At 35.5% G+C, this 18667-nt stretch overlaps 1 protein-coding gene and 1 pseudogene across 2 annotated transcripts in view; both read left to right on the forward strand.

Moving 5' to 3' along the window:
- MACROD2 (mono-ADP ribosylhydrolase 2) overlaps nt 1-18667 on the forward strand; it is a 1912080-nt gene that overhangs the window by 150251 nt on the left and 1743162 nt on the right. The gene's annotated exons all lie outside the window — the stretch shown is intronic.
- LOC121478427 lies at nt 25-1417 on the forward strand (annotated as a pseudogene).

Here is an 18667-nt window from a genome sequence, read left to right on the forward strand (position 1 = left end):
TTAAAATTCTTTCTCTGGCCCTTTCTCTGCGGAATCACCATGGCGGCCGGGACCCTGTACACATATCCTGAAAACTGGAGGGCCTTCAAGGCTCTCATTGCTGCTCAGTACAGCGGGGCTCAGGTCCGCATGCTCTCCGCACCACCCCACTTCCACTTTGGCCAAACCAACCGCACCCCTGAATTTCTCCATAAATTTCCTGCCGGCAAGGTTCCAGCATTTGAGGGTGACGATGGATTCTGTGTGTTTGAGAGCAATGCCATTGCCTACTATGTGAGCAATGAGGAGCTGCGGGGAAATACTCCAGAGGCAGCAGCCCAGGTGGTGCAGTGGGTGAGCTTTGCTGATAGCGACATAGTGCCCCCAGCCAGTACCTGGGTGTTTCCTACCTTGGGCATCATGCACCACAACAAGCAGGCCACAGAGAATGCAAAGGAGGAAGTGAGGCGAATTCTGGGGCTCCTGGATACTCATTTGAAGACGAGGACTTTTCTGGTGGGCGAACGTGTGACACTGGCTGACATCACAGTTGTCTGCACCCTGTTGTGGCTCTATAAACAGGTCCTGGAGCCTTCTTTCCGCCAGCCCTTCCCCAATACCAACCGCTGGTTCCTTACCTGCATTAACCAGCCCCAGTTCCGGGCTGTCTTGGGGGAGGTGAAACTCTCTGTGAGAAGATGGCCCAGTTTGATGCTAAAAAGTTTGCAGAGAGCCAACCTAAAAAAGACACCCCACGGAAAGAGAAGGGTTCTCGGGAAGAGAAGCAGAAGCCCCAGGCTGAGCGGAAAGAGGAGAAGAAGGCTGCTGCCCCTGCTCCTGAGGAGGAAATGGATGAATGTGAGCAGGCACTGGCTGCTGAGCCAAAGGCCAAAGACCCCTTTGCTCACCTGCCCAAGAATACCTTTGTGTTGGACGAATTTAAGCGCAAGTACTCCAATGAGGACACTCTCACTGTGGCACTGCCGTATTTCTGGGAGCGGCCCCTGTGGTACGCTGAGTACTGCTTCCCTGAGGAGCTCACTCAGACCTTTATGAGTTGTAACCTCATCACTGGAATGTTCCAACGGTTGGACAAGCTGAGGAAGAATGCCTTTGCCAGTGTCATCCTCTTTGGAACCAACAACAGCAGCTCCATTTCTGGAGACTGGGTCTTCCGAGGCCAGGAGCTTGCCTTTCCGCTGTGTCCAGATTGGCAGGTGGACTACGAGTCCTATACGTGGCGGAAACTGGATCCTGGCAGCGAGGAGACCCAGACGCTGGTTCGAGAGTACTTTTCCTGGGAGGGGGCCTTCCAGCATGTGGGCAAAACCTTCAATCAGGGCAAGATCTTCAAGTAAACATCTCTGTCATCATCGCCTAGCTGCCTGTACCTGCCCTTCAGGGAGATGGGGGTCATTAAAGGAAACTGAACATTGAACCCTTAAAAAAAAAATTCTTTCTCTGATTTATACAGTTTCATTATAACGTGTTTTCCAGATCTTTTTGAGTTGAAATTTTTTGAGTCCCTAAGGACTTCATGAACTTGGAAGTCCAAATCGATTTGGAGGTTCTCAGCCATTGTTTCTTAAAATAAGTTTTTTCCCTCCTTTCCACCTTCCTTCTCCCTTTGGAATCTAATAGTGCATAAATTTTTTCCCTTAGTGGTATCTTAAAGCTCATAAAGGTTTTCTCCACTATTTTCATTCCTTTTTTTTATTCTTTTCTGACTAGGTAACTTCAAATAATCAGTTTACTACTTTGCAGATTGTTGCTTCTTGATCAGGTCTGCAGTTGTGACTTTCTATTGCATTTTAATTTTATTTATTGTATTCGTCAGCTCTAGCATTTCTAGGTTGTATATGTGTGTAGGAGTTCTTTATATAGTCTCAATATTAATTCCTTATCAGATATAATTTGCAAATATTTCATAGATTATCTTTTTACTGTGTTGTTTCCTTTGATGCAGAGTTGTAAATTTTGATGTCACCCGCTTTGTCTTTTTTTTTTTTTCTTGTGTTCCCTGTGTTTTGGGGTTATGTCTAGGAAATCCTTGCCAAATCCAATATTATGAAGTTTTCCTTCTCTATTTTCTTCTAAGAGTTTTGTAGTTATATAGTTGTCATGCCACTCTTTGTTTGGACATAATTTTTCAACTTATTTGGGTAAATACCAAGTAGTGTGATTGCTGGATCATATGGCAACACTACTCGGTTTAGATTTTTAAGAAACTGCCAGTCAGTCTTAGAAAGTGGCTCTACGTTTTGCATTTCTACCAGCAGTGAATGAGAGCTCCTATTATTCCACAATTTGGTGATGTCAGTGTTTTGGTTTTTTTTTTTTTAAGATTTTATTTATTTATTCATGAGAGACACAGAGAGAGAGGGGCACAGACACAGGCATAGGGAGAAGCAGGCTCCATGCAGGAAGCCCGACTTGGGAATTGATCCTCGGTCTCCAGGATCACATTGTGGGCTGAAGGTGACCCCAAACCACTGAGCCACTAAGGCTGCCTGAACATGGAATATTTATTTACTTACTTTTTTATTTCTTTCATCTGAAATTTGTAATTTTACTCATATACGTCTTGTACCTGTTTTGTTAGATTTATACCTAAGTTTTCAATTTTTTTGTACCAATGTGCTAATGTAAATGGTGTTATATTTTAGTTGCAAATTCCACTTGTTCATTGCTCGTATATCAGAAAGTAATTTTTATATATTAATCTTGTCTCTTATAACCTTAATACAACTGATTATTAGTTCTAGCAATTTTTTTTGTTATTGATTCTTTGGGATTTTCTACATAGACAATTCGGTCATCTATGAACAAAAAATATTTTTTGTTCCTAATTGTATACTACTTATTTTAATGTTCTTACTATATTAGTCGGGACTTCCAGTTTGATGTTGATAGGAATAGTGAGATGTGACACCATTTTCATGTTCCTCATCTTAAGAAAGCATCTAGTGGGGTGCTTTGGTGGCTCAGTTGGTTAAGCAGCCAACCCCTGGTTTTGGCTCACATTTTATCTCAAGGTTCTGGGATAGAGCCCTCAGTCAGGCTCCGCACTCAGCAGGGATTCACCTTGAGGTTTCTCTCTTTCCCTCTCCCTCTGGCCCTCCCCCCCATTCATGCTCTGTCTCTCAAATACATAAATAAATCTTTTTTAAAAATCTAGTTCCTCATCATTTAGTATGATGCTATCTGTAGTTTTCTTTGGTAGATGTTCTTTATTGAGTTCAGGAAGTCACCTTCTGTTAGTTTTCTGAGAATTTTTTTCATTTTTATTTTGAATGGGCTTTAGATTTTGTCAAATGCTTTTCATGCCTTTAGAAATATGACCATGTGATTTCTTTACCATGCTAATGTGACTGAGTAGGTTCATTGGGATTGATTGATTGATTGATTGATTTATGATAGACAGAGAGAGAGAGAGAGGCAGAGATGCAGCCAGAGGGAGAAGCAGGCTCCTTGCCGGGAGCCCGACGCGGGACTCGATCCCGGGACTCCAGGATTGCGCCTGGGCCAAAGGCAGGCGCCAAACCGCTGAGCCACCTAGGGATCCCCTCATTGGGTTTTAAATGTTGAACCAGCCTTGCATACTTGGAGTAAATCCATCTTTGGTTGGAGTGTACAATTTTTTTATACATTGTTGGATTCAAATTGCTAATGTTTTGTTGAGGATTTTCACATCTATGTTCATAAGAGGTATTTGTTGTTTTCCTTTCTTGTAATATCTTTTCTGGTTTTGGTATTAGGGTAATGCTAACGTTATAAAATGAGTTAGGTAGTATTCCGTTTGACTATATGTCCTGGAAAAAAAATTGGGGAGAATTGGTATTGTTTTACTCTTAAATATTTGGTAGAATACACCAATAAACCCATCTGCAACTAGTGCTTTCAGTTTTTGAGGGTGATTAATAATTAAATAAATTTCTTTATAGACATAGACTTATTCAGATTGCCTATTTCTTCTTTTTGTAATATTTTATTTATTTACTCTTGAGAGACACAGAGAGAAATGCAGAGAGGTAAGCAGAGGGAGAAGCAGGCTTCCTGTGGGGAGCCCGATGTGGGATGTGATCCCATGACTCCTGGAACACGCCTGAGCCAAAGGCAGATGCTCAACCACTGAGCTACCCAGGTGTCCCTGTCTATTTATTTTTGTATAAGTTTTGTTTTATTTTTGTATAAGATTGTGTCTTTCAAGGAATTAGTCCATTTCCCCCTGTTATCAGGTATGTGGACATAAAATTGTTCATAATACTCTCTCATTAATCTTTTATCTGTGGGATCAGTAGGGATCTCCCTTCTTTCATTTCTGATATTAGTAATTTGTGTCTTCTTTTTTGTTTTTCTTGGTTAGCTGCATAGGAGATTATAAATTTTGTTGATCTTTTCACAGTACCAGGTTAGGTTTTATTGATTTGTGTGTGTGTGTGTGTGTGTGTGTGTGTGTACTGATTTCCTATTTTCAATTTTACTTATTTTTACTCTAGTTGTTATCTCTTCTGCTTATTTTAGATTTTTTTTTCTTTTTGTGTACCAATGTGTAAGATTAGATAATTGGTTTTAGGTTCTTTTTTAAAAATCTATATGTCCAATGATATAAATTTCCTTCTAAGAACTGTTTTGCTGCATCCTGGAAATTTTGATAGTTGCAATTTTATTATTTAGTTCATATTTTTATTTTTCTGCTGAGACTTATTTGACTCATGTAGTTATTTAGAAGTATGTTGTTTAATCTGTATTTATTTTGGGATTTTTCTAGCTCTGTAATCGATTTGTAGCTTCATTGTAGTCTGAAAACATATTTTGTATGATTTCTATTTTACAAATTTTAAGGTTTATTTTATGGCACAGAATATGGTCCATCTTAGTGAATGTTTTATGTGCACTTGGGAAGAATGTGTATTTTGTTGTTGGTTGGAATATTCTGTAAATGTCAATTAGATCCAGTAAACTGATGGTACTGTTCAGTTCAACTATATTCTTACTGATTTTTTGTCTGCTAGATCTGTTATTTGCTGATACAGGGATGTGGAGGTCTCCAGCTATAATAGTTAATTCATCGGTTCTTGCAGTTCTGTCATTTTTGCCTCATGTATTTTGATGCTATGTTGTTAGATGCATATACGTTGAGGATTGTTCTGTCTTTTTGGAGAATGACCCCTTTGTTATGATGTAATACCCCTTGTTATCCCTAATAATTTTCCTTGCTCTGTAGTCTGTTTTGTGAAGTTAATGTAACTCCTAAGTTTTCTTTTGATTATTGTCAGCATAGTATATCTTTCTCCATCTCTGTACTTTTAATCTGTTTCTATATTTACAGTGGTTTATTACAGACAACATATAGTTAGTCTTGACTTTTTAGCCACCTTGACAGTCTGTCTTTTAATTGGTATATTTAGATCACAGTATTACAGTGATTATTGATAAAATTCTTTTAGCATCTACATTTTTGTAACTGTTTCCCACTTGTTGCCCTTGATTTGTTTCCTTTTCTGTCTTTCATTGTTTTCCTGCCTTCTCTGTGTATTAGACATATTTATATGGTTTCATTTTTCTCCTCTTTTAGCGTATCAATCATGTTTATTTTTAAAAAAAATGTTTAGTGGTGCCCTGGGGTTTGAAATACACATTTACTCCCAATCTAACCCATTTTCAAATAACACTATCTTGGATATCCATGGATAGTGTACATATTCCCATTTCCTCCCTCCTTTCCTTTTTTGTCTTTGATTTTCTACAGTTTGAATATGATATACATTAATGTAGATTTTTCTTTCTTGCTTTTTTTTTTTTTTTTTAGATTTTTTTCATATCCTATGTGGTGTTCTCTGAGTTTCCTAGATGTGTGGTTTGGTTTTGTTATTAATTATGGAAAATTTGTATTCATTAGTATTTCAGATATTTTATTTCTTCCCTTCCTTTTTTCCTCTTCCTGCTTCTTTCCCTTTCTCTCTTTTTTGTTCTCCTGGTTTCCCCATTACACATAATTATCCCTTTTGTAATTGTTCTACAGTTCTTAGTCTGTTCTATTTTTAAAAAATTCTTTTCTTTTCATTTTGGTTTGAGAAATTTCTAGTAACATCTACCTCACTGATTCTCTCACTGGGCATGTCCAATATGTTGATGAACCCATCAAAGGCATTTTTCATTTCTTTTACAATGTTTTTTATTTCCAGTGTTTTCTAGAAATTCTTTCCTAGAATTAGCATATCTCAGTTTATATTATCTATCTGTTCCTGCATGTTGTCCCCATTTCTTTCATTAGAGCTCTGAATGTATTATAGTATTTTAAATTCCAGGTCTGATAATTCCAAAATCTCTAACATATCTGAGTCTGGTTCTTATGCTTTGTTTGTCTCTTCAGCCGGTGCTTTTTTTTTCTGCTAGCATGTCTTGTGATTATTTTGAAACTGAGATGGGATGAATTAAGTAAAAGGAAGTGAGGTAAATATGCCTTTAATGTTTTACCTTTATGTAGCTTGGAGTTAGATTGTGTTACCATTTACTGTAGCAATAGGTATGTGAGGCTAAAATTTCCTCCTCTGATGTCACTGTTTTTATATCTGTTGTCTCTGGATTTCCTTAAAGACTCCTTCTTAAATAGGGTCTAGGTCTTACTCTTATTTGTTTTGTTTTGTTTTTTTTTTCCAGCTATAATCCACAGTTATATAAGAGCCTGGTATTGATGTCTTAAAAAGTGTCGGGGGGAGTGGAAGCCTATAGTCCTATGATTAGATCTCCTTTTTCATATGAGCCTTTTATGTTGGGCTGTGACCTTCATAAGAACTTCTGTTTTTCCCATTGTATGTGAGACAAGGAAGGAAGGCTAGCAGTGGCTGGAGTTGGGCATTTCCCTTACCCCATGACGAAGGCTAAAGGAGGCTAGAGTTGGCTATTTCCCTTTCCCTTCCTCCAAACTGACGAGGCTCTGATAAAACCCAAGTGGGTTAGTCTGTAGCAAAAAATTTTTCTTTGAGTTTTATTTTTATTTTTTTTTAAAGATTTTATTTGAGAGAGACAGAGAGAGAGAGAATGAATGAATGTGTGAGCACAAAAGCAGGGGGAGGGTCAGAGGGACAAGTAGACTCCCTACTTAGCATAGAGCCTGATGCAGGGCTTGATCCTAGGACCCTGAGATCATGACCTGAGCTGAAATCAGACACTTGACTGAGCCACCCAGGCACCCTGAATTTGGTTTTTCTAACCAAACTCATAACAGCTTGTTCAAACTGTGCCTAAAAATCAGGGAAAATAGATGCTTGTTGAGTGTTTAAAAAAACTCCTATGAATTGTGTTTGTAAATTTAGTTACATTACCTTTGAGACAATTTGTTAGGTGTCTTTTAGTGTTTGAGCAGCTGGAGGATGAAGTTACCAATTTAATTCCTTATAGGCAAATGAGGTTTTATCCTGTTGTCCCTATTTTTGATGAATTGCCTTTTGACCCTAAACTCCGAACAAATGTATTTATCCGTTTAGGATTAGTAGAAGATCTGGTGATATGTTTTTTTTTTTTTTGTAAATATCACTAAACGTTGTGAACTATATTTGTAAGCTAAGTTGGCCATGGATTTCCCAAGGCCAACATCTACACGGTGGTATCCAGAGTGAATCAAACTTGAACTGGTTTCTCTCTGTTTTATTAGAAATGTTTATCTGAGAGAATCAGGCTTATGAGATCACCCGTAGTGACAGAAGGCATTTTTTAAAAAGTAGAGCTTCTGCAAATCACCAAAAATAATTAAAATGCGTAAAACACATATAGCAGATGGTAAAAGGGTTTGAACCAATTGTGTGCGACTTTTTTACTACTTACTTTTCCATGATAATGATTTTGTGTAGTTAAGATGGTAATTTTTCATGATAACTTCTGCAGATATGTAAAGTGGAATGTGATTTCTGGAGTTCCTAATACCTGGCAATTTTAGAATAGATATGAAAGTATTTTCCTAATGCTTCATTATAATTTTACTATTGTAATATCAAATAAGCTGACTGTCATCTGGAGTCTCTTTTCTCTGATATTTACCCCTTTACCCAAATGGCTTAAGAAAACCAAAGTGGCATTTTATGTTGTTTCTATATCATTGTTTCCCCTTTTAAACCTGAGAAGTGTTATGTTATTTAAACATTATTTTTAAAATGCTTTGAATATAAGCAGAAATATTATGATCTTTGATATTATGTTATTTTTGAGGACATAATTCCCATTCATCATTTATCCCCTTTATCCTCAAAATAATGTGGTCTTCTGACTTAATTTTCTGCTGGCGATAGTGGATTTTTGATAATTTCATCTGTTTTGATTATCTGTTGTTGTGTGAGAAACCACTGCAAACTTAGTAGCCTAAGGAAATAACAGTTTAAATTGCAATGAAGATTAAATTCTTAAAAATAAATTTAATGAGATATGTGTAAAAGCTGTACTAGAAAAAAAATTCGAACATTCCTGAAACATGAATAGAATTGGACAAATAGACTTCCTCTCTTCTTTACTAACACTCAACATTATGAAAATGACAGTCTTCATTTTATTAACATACAGAGTTAATGGAGCCCCAACAAAAGTACCAATGATTCATTTAGTGGAACTATATAGGTTGATGCTGAAGTTCATACAAATATTTAACAGTAGCCAGAAAAACACTGAAAAAGAAAAAAAACCAAGTGATGACTAGCCCTACCAGACATTAAAATATGCTAGAATACTTGATGGCCTCTATAAATAAAGCATTGTAGTACTCACATGTGAATAGAGCAATGTGATAGAAGAGAAAGTCTAGAAATAAATCCATTACATATGAAAATTTAGTGTATGATAAGTATAGCATCTCAAATGACTGAGATAAAGATAGACTTTTAAGTAAATGGTTCTTCAACAATTAAGTGGCCATTTGGAAAACGTTACTTTACACTATGTCTTACATTATACCTAAAGATAATGGATTTTGTATCTAAGTGTAAAAGTTAAACCATACAGACACTAGAAGGAAACACAAGTGCATTCTTATTTAACCTTTAACTCTGACTCAAAATACAGGCAATAATAGAAAAGAGTGATAAATTTGACTATATAAGATGTTTTTAAATACTGTGTGGCTAAGAACACCATAAACAAAGTGAAAAGACAACTGACAAAGTATCTTGCTAAGAAAATATTCATAGCGTCTACACAGACAAAAGGTAATATCCTTAATACACAAAGAACTCTTTATTTTTAAATTTTTAAAATTTTTTGTTTGTCCAGGTCTGCTTTATATTATTATTATTATTATTTTTAAAGATTTTTTTAATTTGAGAGAAAACACAAGCTGCTGGGGTGGGCAGAGGGAGAGTGAGAAGCAGGCTCAGCGGGAGCCTGACATGGGACTCGATCCCTGGACCTTGAGATCATTACCTGAGCCAAAGGCAGACACTTAACCAACGAGCCCCCTGGTGCCTCCAGAAAGAACTCATTAAATTATTTATTATTCAAGTATATTTGACATACAGTGTTATATTAGTTTCATGTGTATAACAGTGATTCAAGAATTCTCTATAATGCACAGAGCTCACCATAGTAAGTATAGTTACCATCTGCTACCATACAACATTATTGTATTACTGATCTATATTCCCTATGCTGTACTTTTCACCTTCAGGACTTATTTATTTTATAACTGGAAGTTTGTACCTCTTAATCTTCTTTCCCTATTTTGCCAATTCCCCTACCCTTCTCCCTTCTGGCAACCATTAGTTTGTTTCTGTATTTGTGAGTTTGTTTCTGGTTTTTGTTTATTCATCTGTTTTTTAGTTTCTATATATTTGTGAAATCATATGGTATTTGCCTTTTTCTGTCTGACTTACTTCACTTAGCATAATACTTTCTAGGTCCATTCATTTTGTCACTAATGGCATGATCCCATTCTTTTTATGGCTGAGTAATATTCTATTATGATAAGATATATAATTATATATCATATATAATGTTTTTTATATATTATATATGTAAAACATACTATGTCTTCTGAATCCATTCATCTATTGATAGACACTTAAGTTGTTTCCATATCTTGTATATTGTAAATAATTCTGCAGTAAACATAGGGGTGGATATTTTTTTGAATTTGTGTTTTCATTTTCTTTGGGTAAATGCTCAGTAGTAGAATTGCTGAGATCATAGGTCCATATGGTATACCATACCATATGATAGATACCATACCATAGATCATATGGTATTTCTATTTTTAATTTTTTGAGGAGTTTCCATCCCATTTTCCACAGTGGTTGTACTAATTTATATTTCCACTAGTAGTTGAGGGTTCCCTTTTCTCTACATCCTTGTTAACACTTGTTATGTCTTGCCTTTTTAATACTAGGCCTTCTGACTAGTGTGAGGTGAAACCTCATTGTGATTTTTGTCTTCTCTGATGATTAGTGATGTTGAACATCTTTTCAGGCATCTGTTGGCCATGTATATATCTTTTTTGGAAAAAGTCCTCTGCCCATGTTTTAACTGACACTTGTGTGTGTTATGTGTGTGTGTGTGTGTGTGTGTGTGTGTGTGTGTGTGTGTTTAGTTGTATAAGCTCATTATATATTTTGGATACCTACCCTTTAACAGATATGTCATTTGCAGATATCTTCTCCTATCTCATAGGTTGCCTTTTTGTTTGTTGTTGTTTTCTTCTCTGTGAAAATGATTTTTATTTCATTGTACTTCTAATAGTTTATTTTTGCTTTTGTCTTCCTTGCTATAGGAGACATATCTAGAAAATGTTGCTAATGCTGATATCCAAGACATTATTGCTGATGTTTTCCTTAGGAGTTGTATGGTGTCAGGTCTCACATTTAGTTCTTTACTCTGTTATTTTTTGTGTATGGTGTAAGAAGATGTTTAGTTCAATTATTTTGCCTGTAAATGTCCAGTTTTCCCAATACCCATTAATTGAAACAAGTCTTTCCCCCATTGTATATTCTTGCCTTCTTTGTTGTATAACAATTGACCATATAAATGTGGGTTTATTTCTGGACTCTATTCTGTTCCATTGATCTGTGTTCCATTTTTGTACAGTACCATATGGTTTTGAGTACTATAGCTTTGTAGTATATCTTGAAATCTGGGATTGTGTTATCTTCAGCCTCGTTCTTATTTCTGAAGATTGTGTTGGCTATTCAGGCTCTTCTGTGGATCCATACAAATTTTAGGATTATTTTTTTTAAAGATTTTATTTATTCATAGACACAGAGAAAGAGGGGCAGAGACACAGACAGAGGGAGAAGCAGGCTCCACGCGGAGAGCCCGATGTGGGACTTGATCCTCGGTCTCCAGGATCACACCCCAGGCTGCAGGCGGCACCAAACCGCTGCACCACCGGGGCTGCCCCAAATTTTAGGATTATTTGTTCTAGTTCTATTGAAAATACTATTGATATTTTGATAAGGGATTGCCTAGAATCTTTAGATTGCTCTGTGTAATATGGACATTTTAACAGTATCAATTCTTTGAATCCATAGATATGGTTCATACAAAGAACTCCTAAAAATGGTGGGACAAAACCCAAACATTCCATAGAAAAATAGGAAAAAGACATGGGTGATTCATAAGAAGCAAACAAGAATATATGATAAACATATAAAAAAATCTTCAAACTCATTCATAATTGGAGAAATATTACTTAAAACAGCACTACAATATGATTTCGCACATTTTACAGTGATAAAAATATTTTTTAAACTTATATTTTGTTAGGGAGGCTGAAGGAAAACAGTCATTCTTACATGTTGCTAGGAAGAATTCAGACCAATAAAATCCTCTGAAGGAAATTTGGTAGTACCTACCAAAACCAAATATTTATGATTTTTTTAAGGATTTTACTTATTTATTCATGAGAGATAGAGAGAGGCAGAGACATAGACAAAGGGAGAAGCAGGCTCCCTTTGGGGAGACTAATGGAATCCCAGGATCATGCCCGGAGCCAAAGGCAGACACTCAACCACTGAGCCACCCAGGAATCTTATTTATCTTTTGAATCCAGTGGTTCCACTCGTAAGAACGAATGATAATGATATACCTCCCAAAATATGAAAATGAACATTTATAAGGTTATTTACTGCAGCATTATTTGTAATTGTAAAATATTAGAAGTAACCTGAATGTCCATACATAAGAGTGGTTTAATAAATTATGGCATATCGTATATTAATTCCATAAAGTATTTGGCAACTGTAAAAAGTCGTGATGAAGGTATCAGTGAACTTACTTGGAGTTATTTATAGTATATACTGTTATAAGAAAACTAAAAAAAATATATAGGGTGCAATCATTAATGTAAGAGAGAAGGAGATATAAAGAAATTTGTGCAAAAGAAATACAAGAGTGATAAATCACAATTTGAAAAATTAGTTATCTATAAGTGGTGGGTAGAAGTGGGATAAACAGGACAATGAGAGCAGAGTTGTAAGGATGAGAAGGGTATACCTTTTTTGTTTTGTTTTTGTTTTTGTGTAACTTTGACTCTTAGAATCAGAGTTATGTTTTCCATATCAAATAAAAGAAATCATTGAAATCTACCAGGACTGTGGGCAAGGTTACAGGTTGTGGGCAAAGTTACAAATGAATATACATGGTAACAATTGAACCTAATCTTATGACAGATGAATAAAATATCCATACTGAACAGAATGGGGACCAAAATAACTGATCTATCTAATTAACTTTGGAAAACAGTATTTTGACTAGAATATACAAATATTGCATCTTGTTTATAAAAGGTATGTTTTTTTTTTCAGAGATATGGGTTAATAGTTCAGTAACTACTTTATGTATTTCTTTCAGAGGTATGAGTTAATTCAGTGTTTTAGAATTGAACAAATGAATAAATGTATATAATAAAAGCCAGGGATCCCTGGGTGGCTCAGTGGTTTCGCACCTGCTTTCAGCCCAGGACATGATACTGGAGTCCCAGGATTGAGTCCCACATCAGGCTTCCTGCATGGAGCTTGCTTCTCCCTCTGCCTGTGTCTCTTCCTCTCTCTCTCTCTATGTCTCTCATGAGTAAATAAAATAAAATAAAATAAAATAAAATAAAATAAAATAATAAATAAAAGCCGGGTTTCTTACTATCAGAGAAGGAAGTAGCAAATAAGGAAATAAGAGGGCTATAATGAATCTTGTAATAAATGAAAATCAGAGTTATCAGTCAATTTTTAATTAGATAAATATGTAGAGACAAAGATGTGCATATCTGTATCTACACACATAAAGATCAACATAGAAATAACTATATATGTATGTATATGCATAGGTCAGTATACATATACATACATATATAGCTTCTTAGCAATGTTTACTTGACAAGGCCTTGGAAGAGTGACACCTCCATAGTAGTGAGCACACCTAATAACAAATCTTGGTTTTTATTTATTTATTTTTTGTTTTTATTTTTTATCTTGTTTATTTGTTATTTTTTAGAGAGAGCATGAGCAGGGTGGGGAGAGGCAGAGGAAGAGGGAGAGAGAGAATCTTAAACAGGTTCTACACTTAGTAGAGCTGGATGTGGGGCACTTAGTGTAGAGCTGGATGTGGGGCTTGATCTCTCAATCCTGAGATCATGACCTGAGCTGAAATCAAGAGTTGGACGCTTAACTGACTGAGCCACTCAGGCACCTCAACAGATCTTGGTTTTTAAATACCATTCTCCATTGAAAGGAACCAGAGATCTTTGGAGAAGTGGTACATTCTAGAGTTGGAGTAGAGAAAGTATATATATTCCTGGAACTTGTGGGGGGTAAGGAATAGTCAAAAGAACACAAGAGCCAATGTGAAGAAGTTCCTAATACCCAAAGCTGGAACAATTTGAGGAACAAAATAGTGATAAGTATCAGAGTATAACTCATAGATTAAACTAAATATCCATACTAATCTACATAGATAATTGAAGAAATGAAGAAAGAACACTTTTTCCTTACAAAGAATTCCAATTAATATATGTCGAAGGAATGAAGGAAATATAACACCATGATTAGACCAGTACCACAGTAATAACTTGTAGGCAAGATCCACCAAAGAATGGATAAAATCAGTGAATGTTTGAGAAGAAACAGGATGTTTACAGTCTCAGAGTCCCAAGATCTTTATCAATTATGGGGGAGAAAATAGTAATGTTACTGTGGAGAAACCGAGTGGATAATCAGCTTAACCAAGTGAAGAAGGTTAACATAATCTGCAAAGACATGGGATACTAATGTCATGTACCCCTGCTGTGATACAGTGAGAAGGACGCAATATTAGTTTTGTGGTGATTTTGCCAAAAATATTATAGTGTCAGTCTAATCCTGAAAAAAACATCAAGCCAAAATGAAAAGATATTCTATAAAATAAAAGACTAGTTTTCATAAAAATGTCATGGTCAGAAAGATGAAGACTATGGAATAGTCATAGTTTGGAGGAAACTGAAGAGAAACTGAAGAGATGTAGTGTGGGATCCTATATTGAATGCTAGAATAGAAAAAGGACATTAGGAGGAAAAAACTGTTAAAATTTTAATAAGGTCTAGTCAGTAAAATTGTACCAGTGTTAAATTCCTTGATTTGATAATTGTACTATGGTTATGTAAGTTAACATTAGGGGAAGATGGGTATGAAGGATACATGAACTCTCTGTATGAATTTTGAAACACTGTAAATCTAAACTTGTTTCAAAATTAAAAATATTAGAAACTCAACAATAACCATTTTTTCCTCCCTTTTGTGGTTGTTTGACCCAGCTGGACATTTTCTTTATTTATAACTGTAGTCAGAGGTCTACTTGGCTGGGATTTTTTGGAGACTTGACTCGAATGTAGAGATAGCTGCTGGGCCTCTCTTTTTCCTGTAGTTTCAAGGCTTCTCCGTAATTTCCTCTCTCCACCAAGTAGACTGTACTTCTTATGTAATGGCTCCAAACTCCCAGAATGCAAGAACAGAAGCTACAAAATATTCTTAACATCTCAGAAATCCCAAAACATCCCTTCTTCCATATTCAATGCCAAAATAGTCATAGGCCAGCCAAAACCAAAGTCATTGAAGAATGACTTTTACCTCTTGATGAGAGAGTGACTTGTGCATATAAAAGGGAAGGAGATTAAGTACTACTCCTGACATGGCCTCTTTTTGGGTTCCCCTAGAGATGATTAGCAGATGTCAGACTGGGGCTTATGAAGCTCTGATTCAGCCTAGCTGAGGGCAGTGCCCAGTAACTCATAAATGGAGAGAAACTTCAAGACTGGCTTGACAGTGGTGCTACAAAAACCAAAAACCAAAAAGACCAAGACAAAAAACCAGTACTAAGACTGCTACAGAGTCTTTTTCAGGAAAGAAAATTTGCATTTGAGTTTCTTAAAACATTTTCTTCTTCTTTTTAATGGGTTTTAATACTTGAAACAACCACAAAATATCTCTAGAATCCAAATTTTGCTTTTTTGGCAGGATCATACCTAAACCATTCTGATTAGATGGAAATCTACTCTATTTTAAATATGTGTATGAAGGGTAGTTGTCTTGCATCACATATTCCAACAATTAGCAACCTATAAGTTTAAAAAGTCCGTTGAAGTCCTTTATCTAAATCTCCTAGATTCAGATTTTCCTTCCATTTTGTTTGTCCCATTCTTGGTGGAGCAGTTGCTCAATTTACTTTGTCCAGTTGACCCTTGGAACAATGTGAGAACTAGGGGTATTGATCTCCTGTAGAGTCAGAAATATGCATGTAACTTTTGATTCCTTAAAAACTTTAATACTAATATTCTGTTGACTGGAAGCCTTACAAATAACATCAATAGTTGACTGACACATTTTTTTCTATGTTATATGTATTCTTATCATAAAGTAAGCTAGAGGAAAGAAAATGTTAGGAAAATCATAAGGAAGAGAAAATACATTTACAATACTATAGTGTATTTTTCAAAAAAGTTCATGTATAAGTGGAACTGTGAAATTCAAAACTGTGTTGTTGAAGGGTCACCTGTACCTCCAAAAAAACCATGCCTAAGTGAGCACATATTGAACCTGCCAGAAATGTATTTTTTTCCCTCTTCTAGAATTGTAACTACATATATAGCACCTGTTTTAAGGGTTTTATAGTGATCCTTACAATGACCAAATTAGGCATTAATATTCTTTACATTTATATATGAGGAAATTAAGAAATTAACATAGCTTATCCTTATATGCCTTCTCATGTTGCTTGGCTTGAGTCTGAGTTTTTGTCCATTACACTTTGCTATGCTTATTAGCACTAGTTTCTATTCCTGACAGAAATGTCTTCAAATTCTGTTTTTAATTTTATATCCTGCAACCTTACTGTTCATTGGTTAGATCTAACAGTTCTTTGTTTGAGTCCTTAGGATTTGTATATATAAAATCATGTCATCTGTAAATAGAGACCATTTTAGTTCTTCCTTTCCAATTCTGATACTGTTTCTTTATCTTACCTGATTGCTCTGGCTAGACTTCTAGTACTGTATTGAATAGGAGTTGTGAGGTTGGGGCACTCTTATCTTGTTCCTGATCTTAGAGGAAAATCTTTCAACCATTGAATATGTTCTTCAATATGTTAGTTTTGGGCTTGCCACATGTGGCCTTTATTATTGAGATATGTTCATCCTATGACAGTTAAAGAATTTTGATCATGAATGGATGAATGGATGGATTTGTCAGATGCTTTTTCTGCATCTATTGAGATGATCATATGATTCTTTCATTCTGTTTATGTGATATATTACTTTCATTGATTTGCATAAGTTAACCATCCTTGCATCCCTGAAATAAATACCACTTGATCATGACAAATAATCTTTTTTTTTCCTTTTTCTTTTCTTTTCTTTCTTTCTTTTTTTTTTTAAATAAGCTGTATGCCCAATGTAGGACTTGAACTCATGATCCCACAATTGAGTCACATATTTTATTGATTGAGCTGGTCAGGTGCCATGCAAATGACCCTTTTAATGTGCTCCCGAATTTGGGTTGCTAGTATTCTATTGAGAATTTTCATATCTATATTCATTAGGGATTTTGGCTTATAGTTTCTGTTAGTGTTAGTATCAGGATAATGTTAGCCTTAAAAAATGAGTTTGGAAATACTTCCTTTTGTTCGATTTTTTTAACAGTTTGAGGATAGTTGTTAATTCTTCTTTAAATGTTTGTTACAATTCACCAATGAAGCCATCTTGTCCTGGGCTTCACTTTGTTGGAAGACTTTTGATTACTAATTCAGTCTCTACACTAGTATTGGTCTATTCAGATTTTCAATTTAGTCCTGATTCAGCTGTAGTATGTTGGAAATTCTTCTAGGTTGTCCAGTTTGTTGATATATAGCTGTTCATAGTAGCTATGGTATATAGCTGTTCATAGTAGAATTTCTGTGGTATTCATTGTAAAGTTTTCTTTTCCATTTATTGCTTTGTTAATTCATGTCCTTTTCTTCTTCATTAGCCTAAGAGTTTGTCAGTTTTATTTAAATTTTCAGACTAAACTCTTAATTTGGTTAGCCTTTTCTATAGTTTATCTGTTTTCAATTTCATTTGTTTCAGATGTAATCTCTGTTTTTTCCTTTCTTCTGCTAATGTTGGGCTGTTTATTCTTCTTTTTCTAGTTCCTTAAAGTGTAGAATTAGGTTCTTTATTTGGGATGTTTGTTGCTTGTTTCTTGTAGGTGTTTATTGCTATGGACTTCCCTCTTAAAGCTGTTTTTGATGCATCCCACAAATTCTGGTATTTGTGGTTTCCATTTTCATGTGTCTAAAAAAACTTTTCTGTTTGTTCTTTAATTTCTTCTCTGATTTATTGATTGCACAAGAGAGTATTATTTAATTGCCACATGTTTGTGAATTTTCTGTTTTTCCTTTTTTTGTAGTTTAGGTTTAATGCCATTGTGGTCAGAGATACTTGTAAGGATTTCAGTCCTCTTTAACTTGGTAAGACTTATTTTGTAGCCTAACATATAGTCTGTCCTAGTAAATGTTCCATGGGTCCTTGAGAAGAATGTGTATTCTGTTGGATAGAATGTTTTGTACATATCTGTTAGGTTCATTTGGCCTATAGTGTTGTTCAAGTTCACGGTTTCCTTATTGATTTTCTGGATAATTTATCCATTGTAAACAATGGGGTGTTAAAGTGACTGTTACTGTATTACTGTTTATTTCTTCTTTTAGTTCTGTTTTGCTTTATATATTTTAGATGCTACAATATAGCCACATAAATAAAGTTGTTATATCCTCTTGATGTACTGACACTTTTCTCAGTATATTATGACCTTTTTTGTCTCCTTTTACCATTTTTAGTTTGAAGTCCATTTTGTCTAATATAAATATGGCTACCCCTGCTTTTTTTGTTTACCATTTGCTTGAAATGTGTTTTTACATCCTTTCACTGTCAGTCTATGTGTCGTCGTCGTCTTCTTCTTCTTCTTCTTCTTCTTCTTCTTCTTCTTCTTCTTCTTCTTTCTTCTTCTTCTTCCTCTTTCTTTTTTGGTGATAGACTTTCTTTATAAACATCCAGAAGGAAGTTTTTTCACCCATCTTCTCGAGATGTCCCAAGAGGAAGAGAGGATGGAGCTTTCTGGAGCAGAGCTAGGATCTGGGGCTTCATTCAAGCCAGGCCCAGCATGTGGTTTCAGGGCTCCATGGGGGGAGGGCAGCAGGTGGGGGAGAGGGAGCCCAT

Source organism: Vulpes lagopus, chromosome 18 (genome assembly GCF_018345385.1).
Source record: "Vulpes lagopus strain Blue_001 chromosome 18, ASM1834538v1, whole genome shotgun sequence".
Taxonomy (NCBI): Eukaryota; Metazoa; Chordata; class Mammalia; order Carnivora; family Canidae; genus Vulpes; species Vulpes lagopus.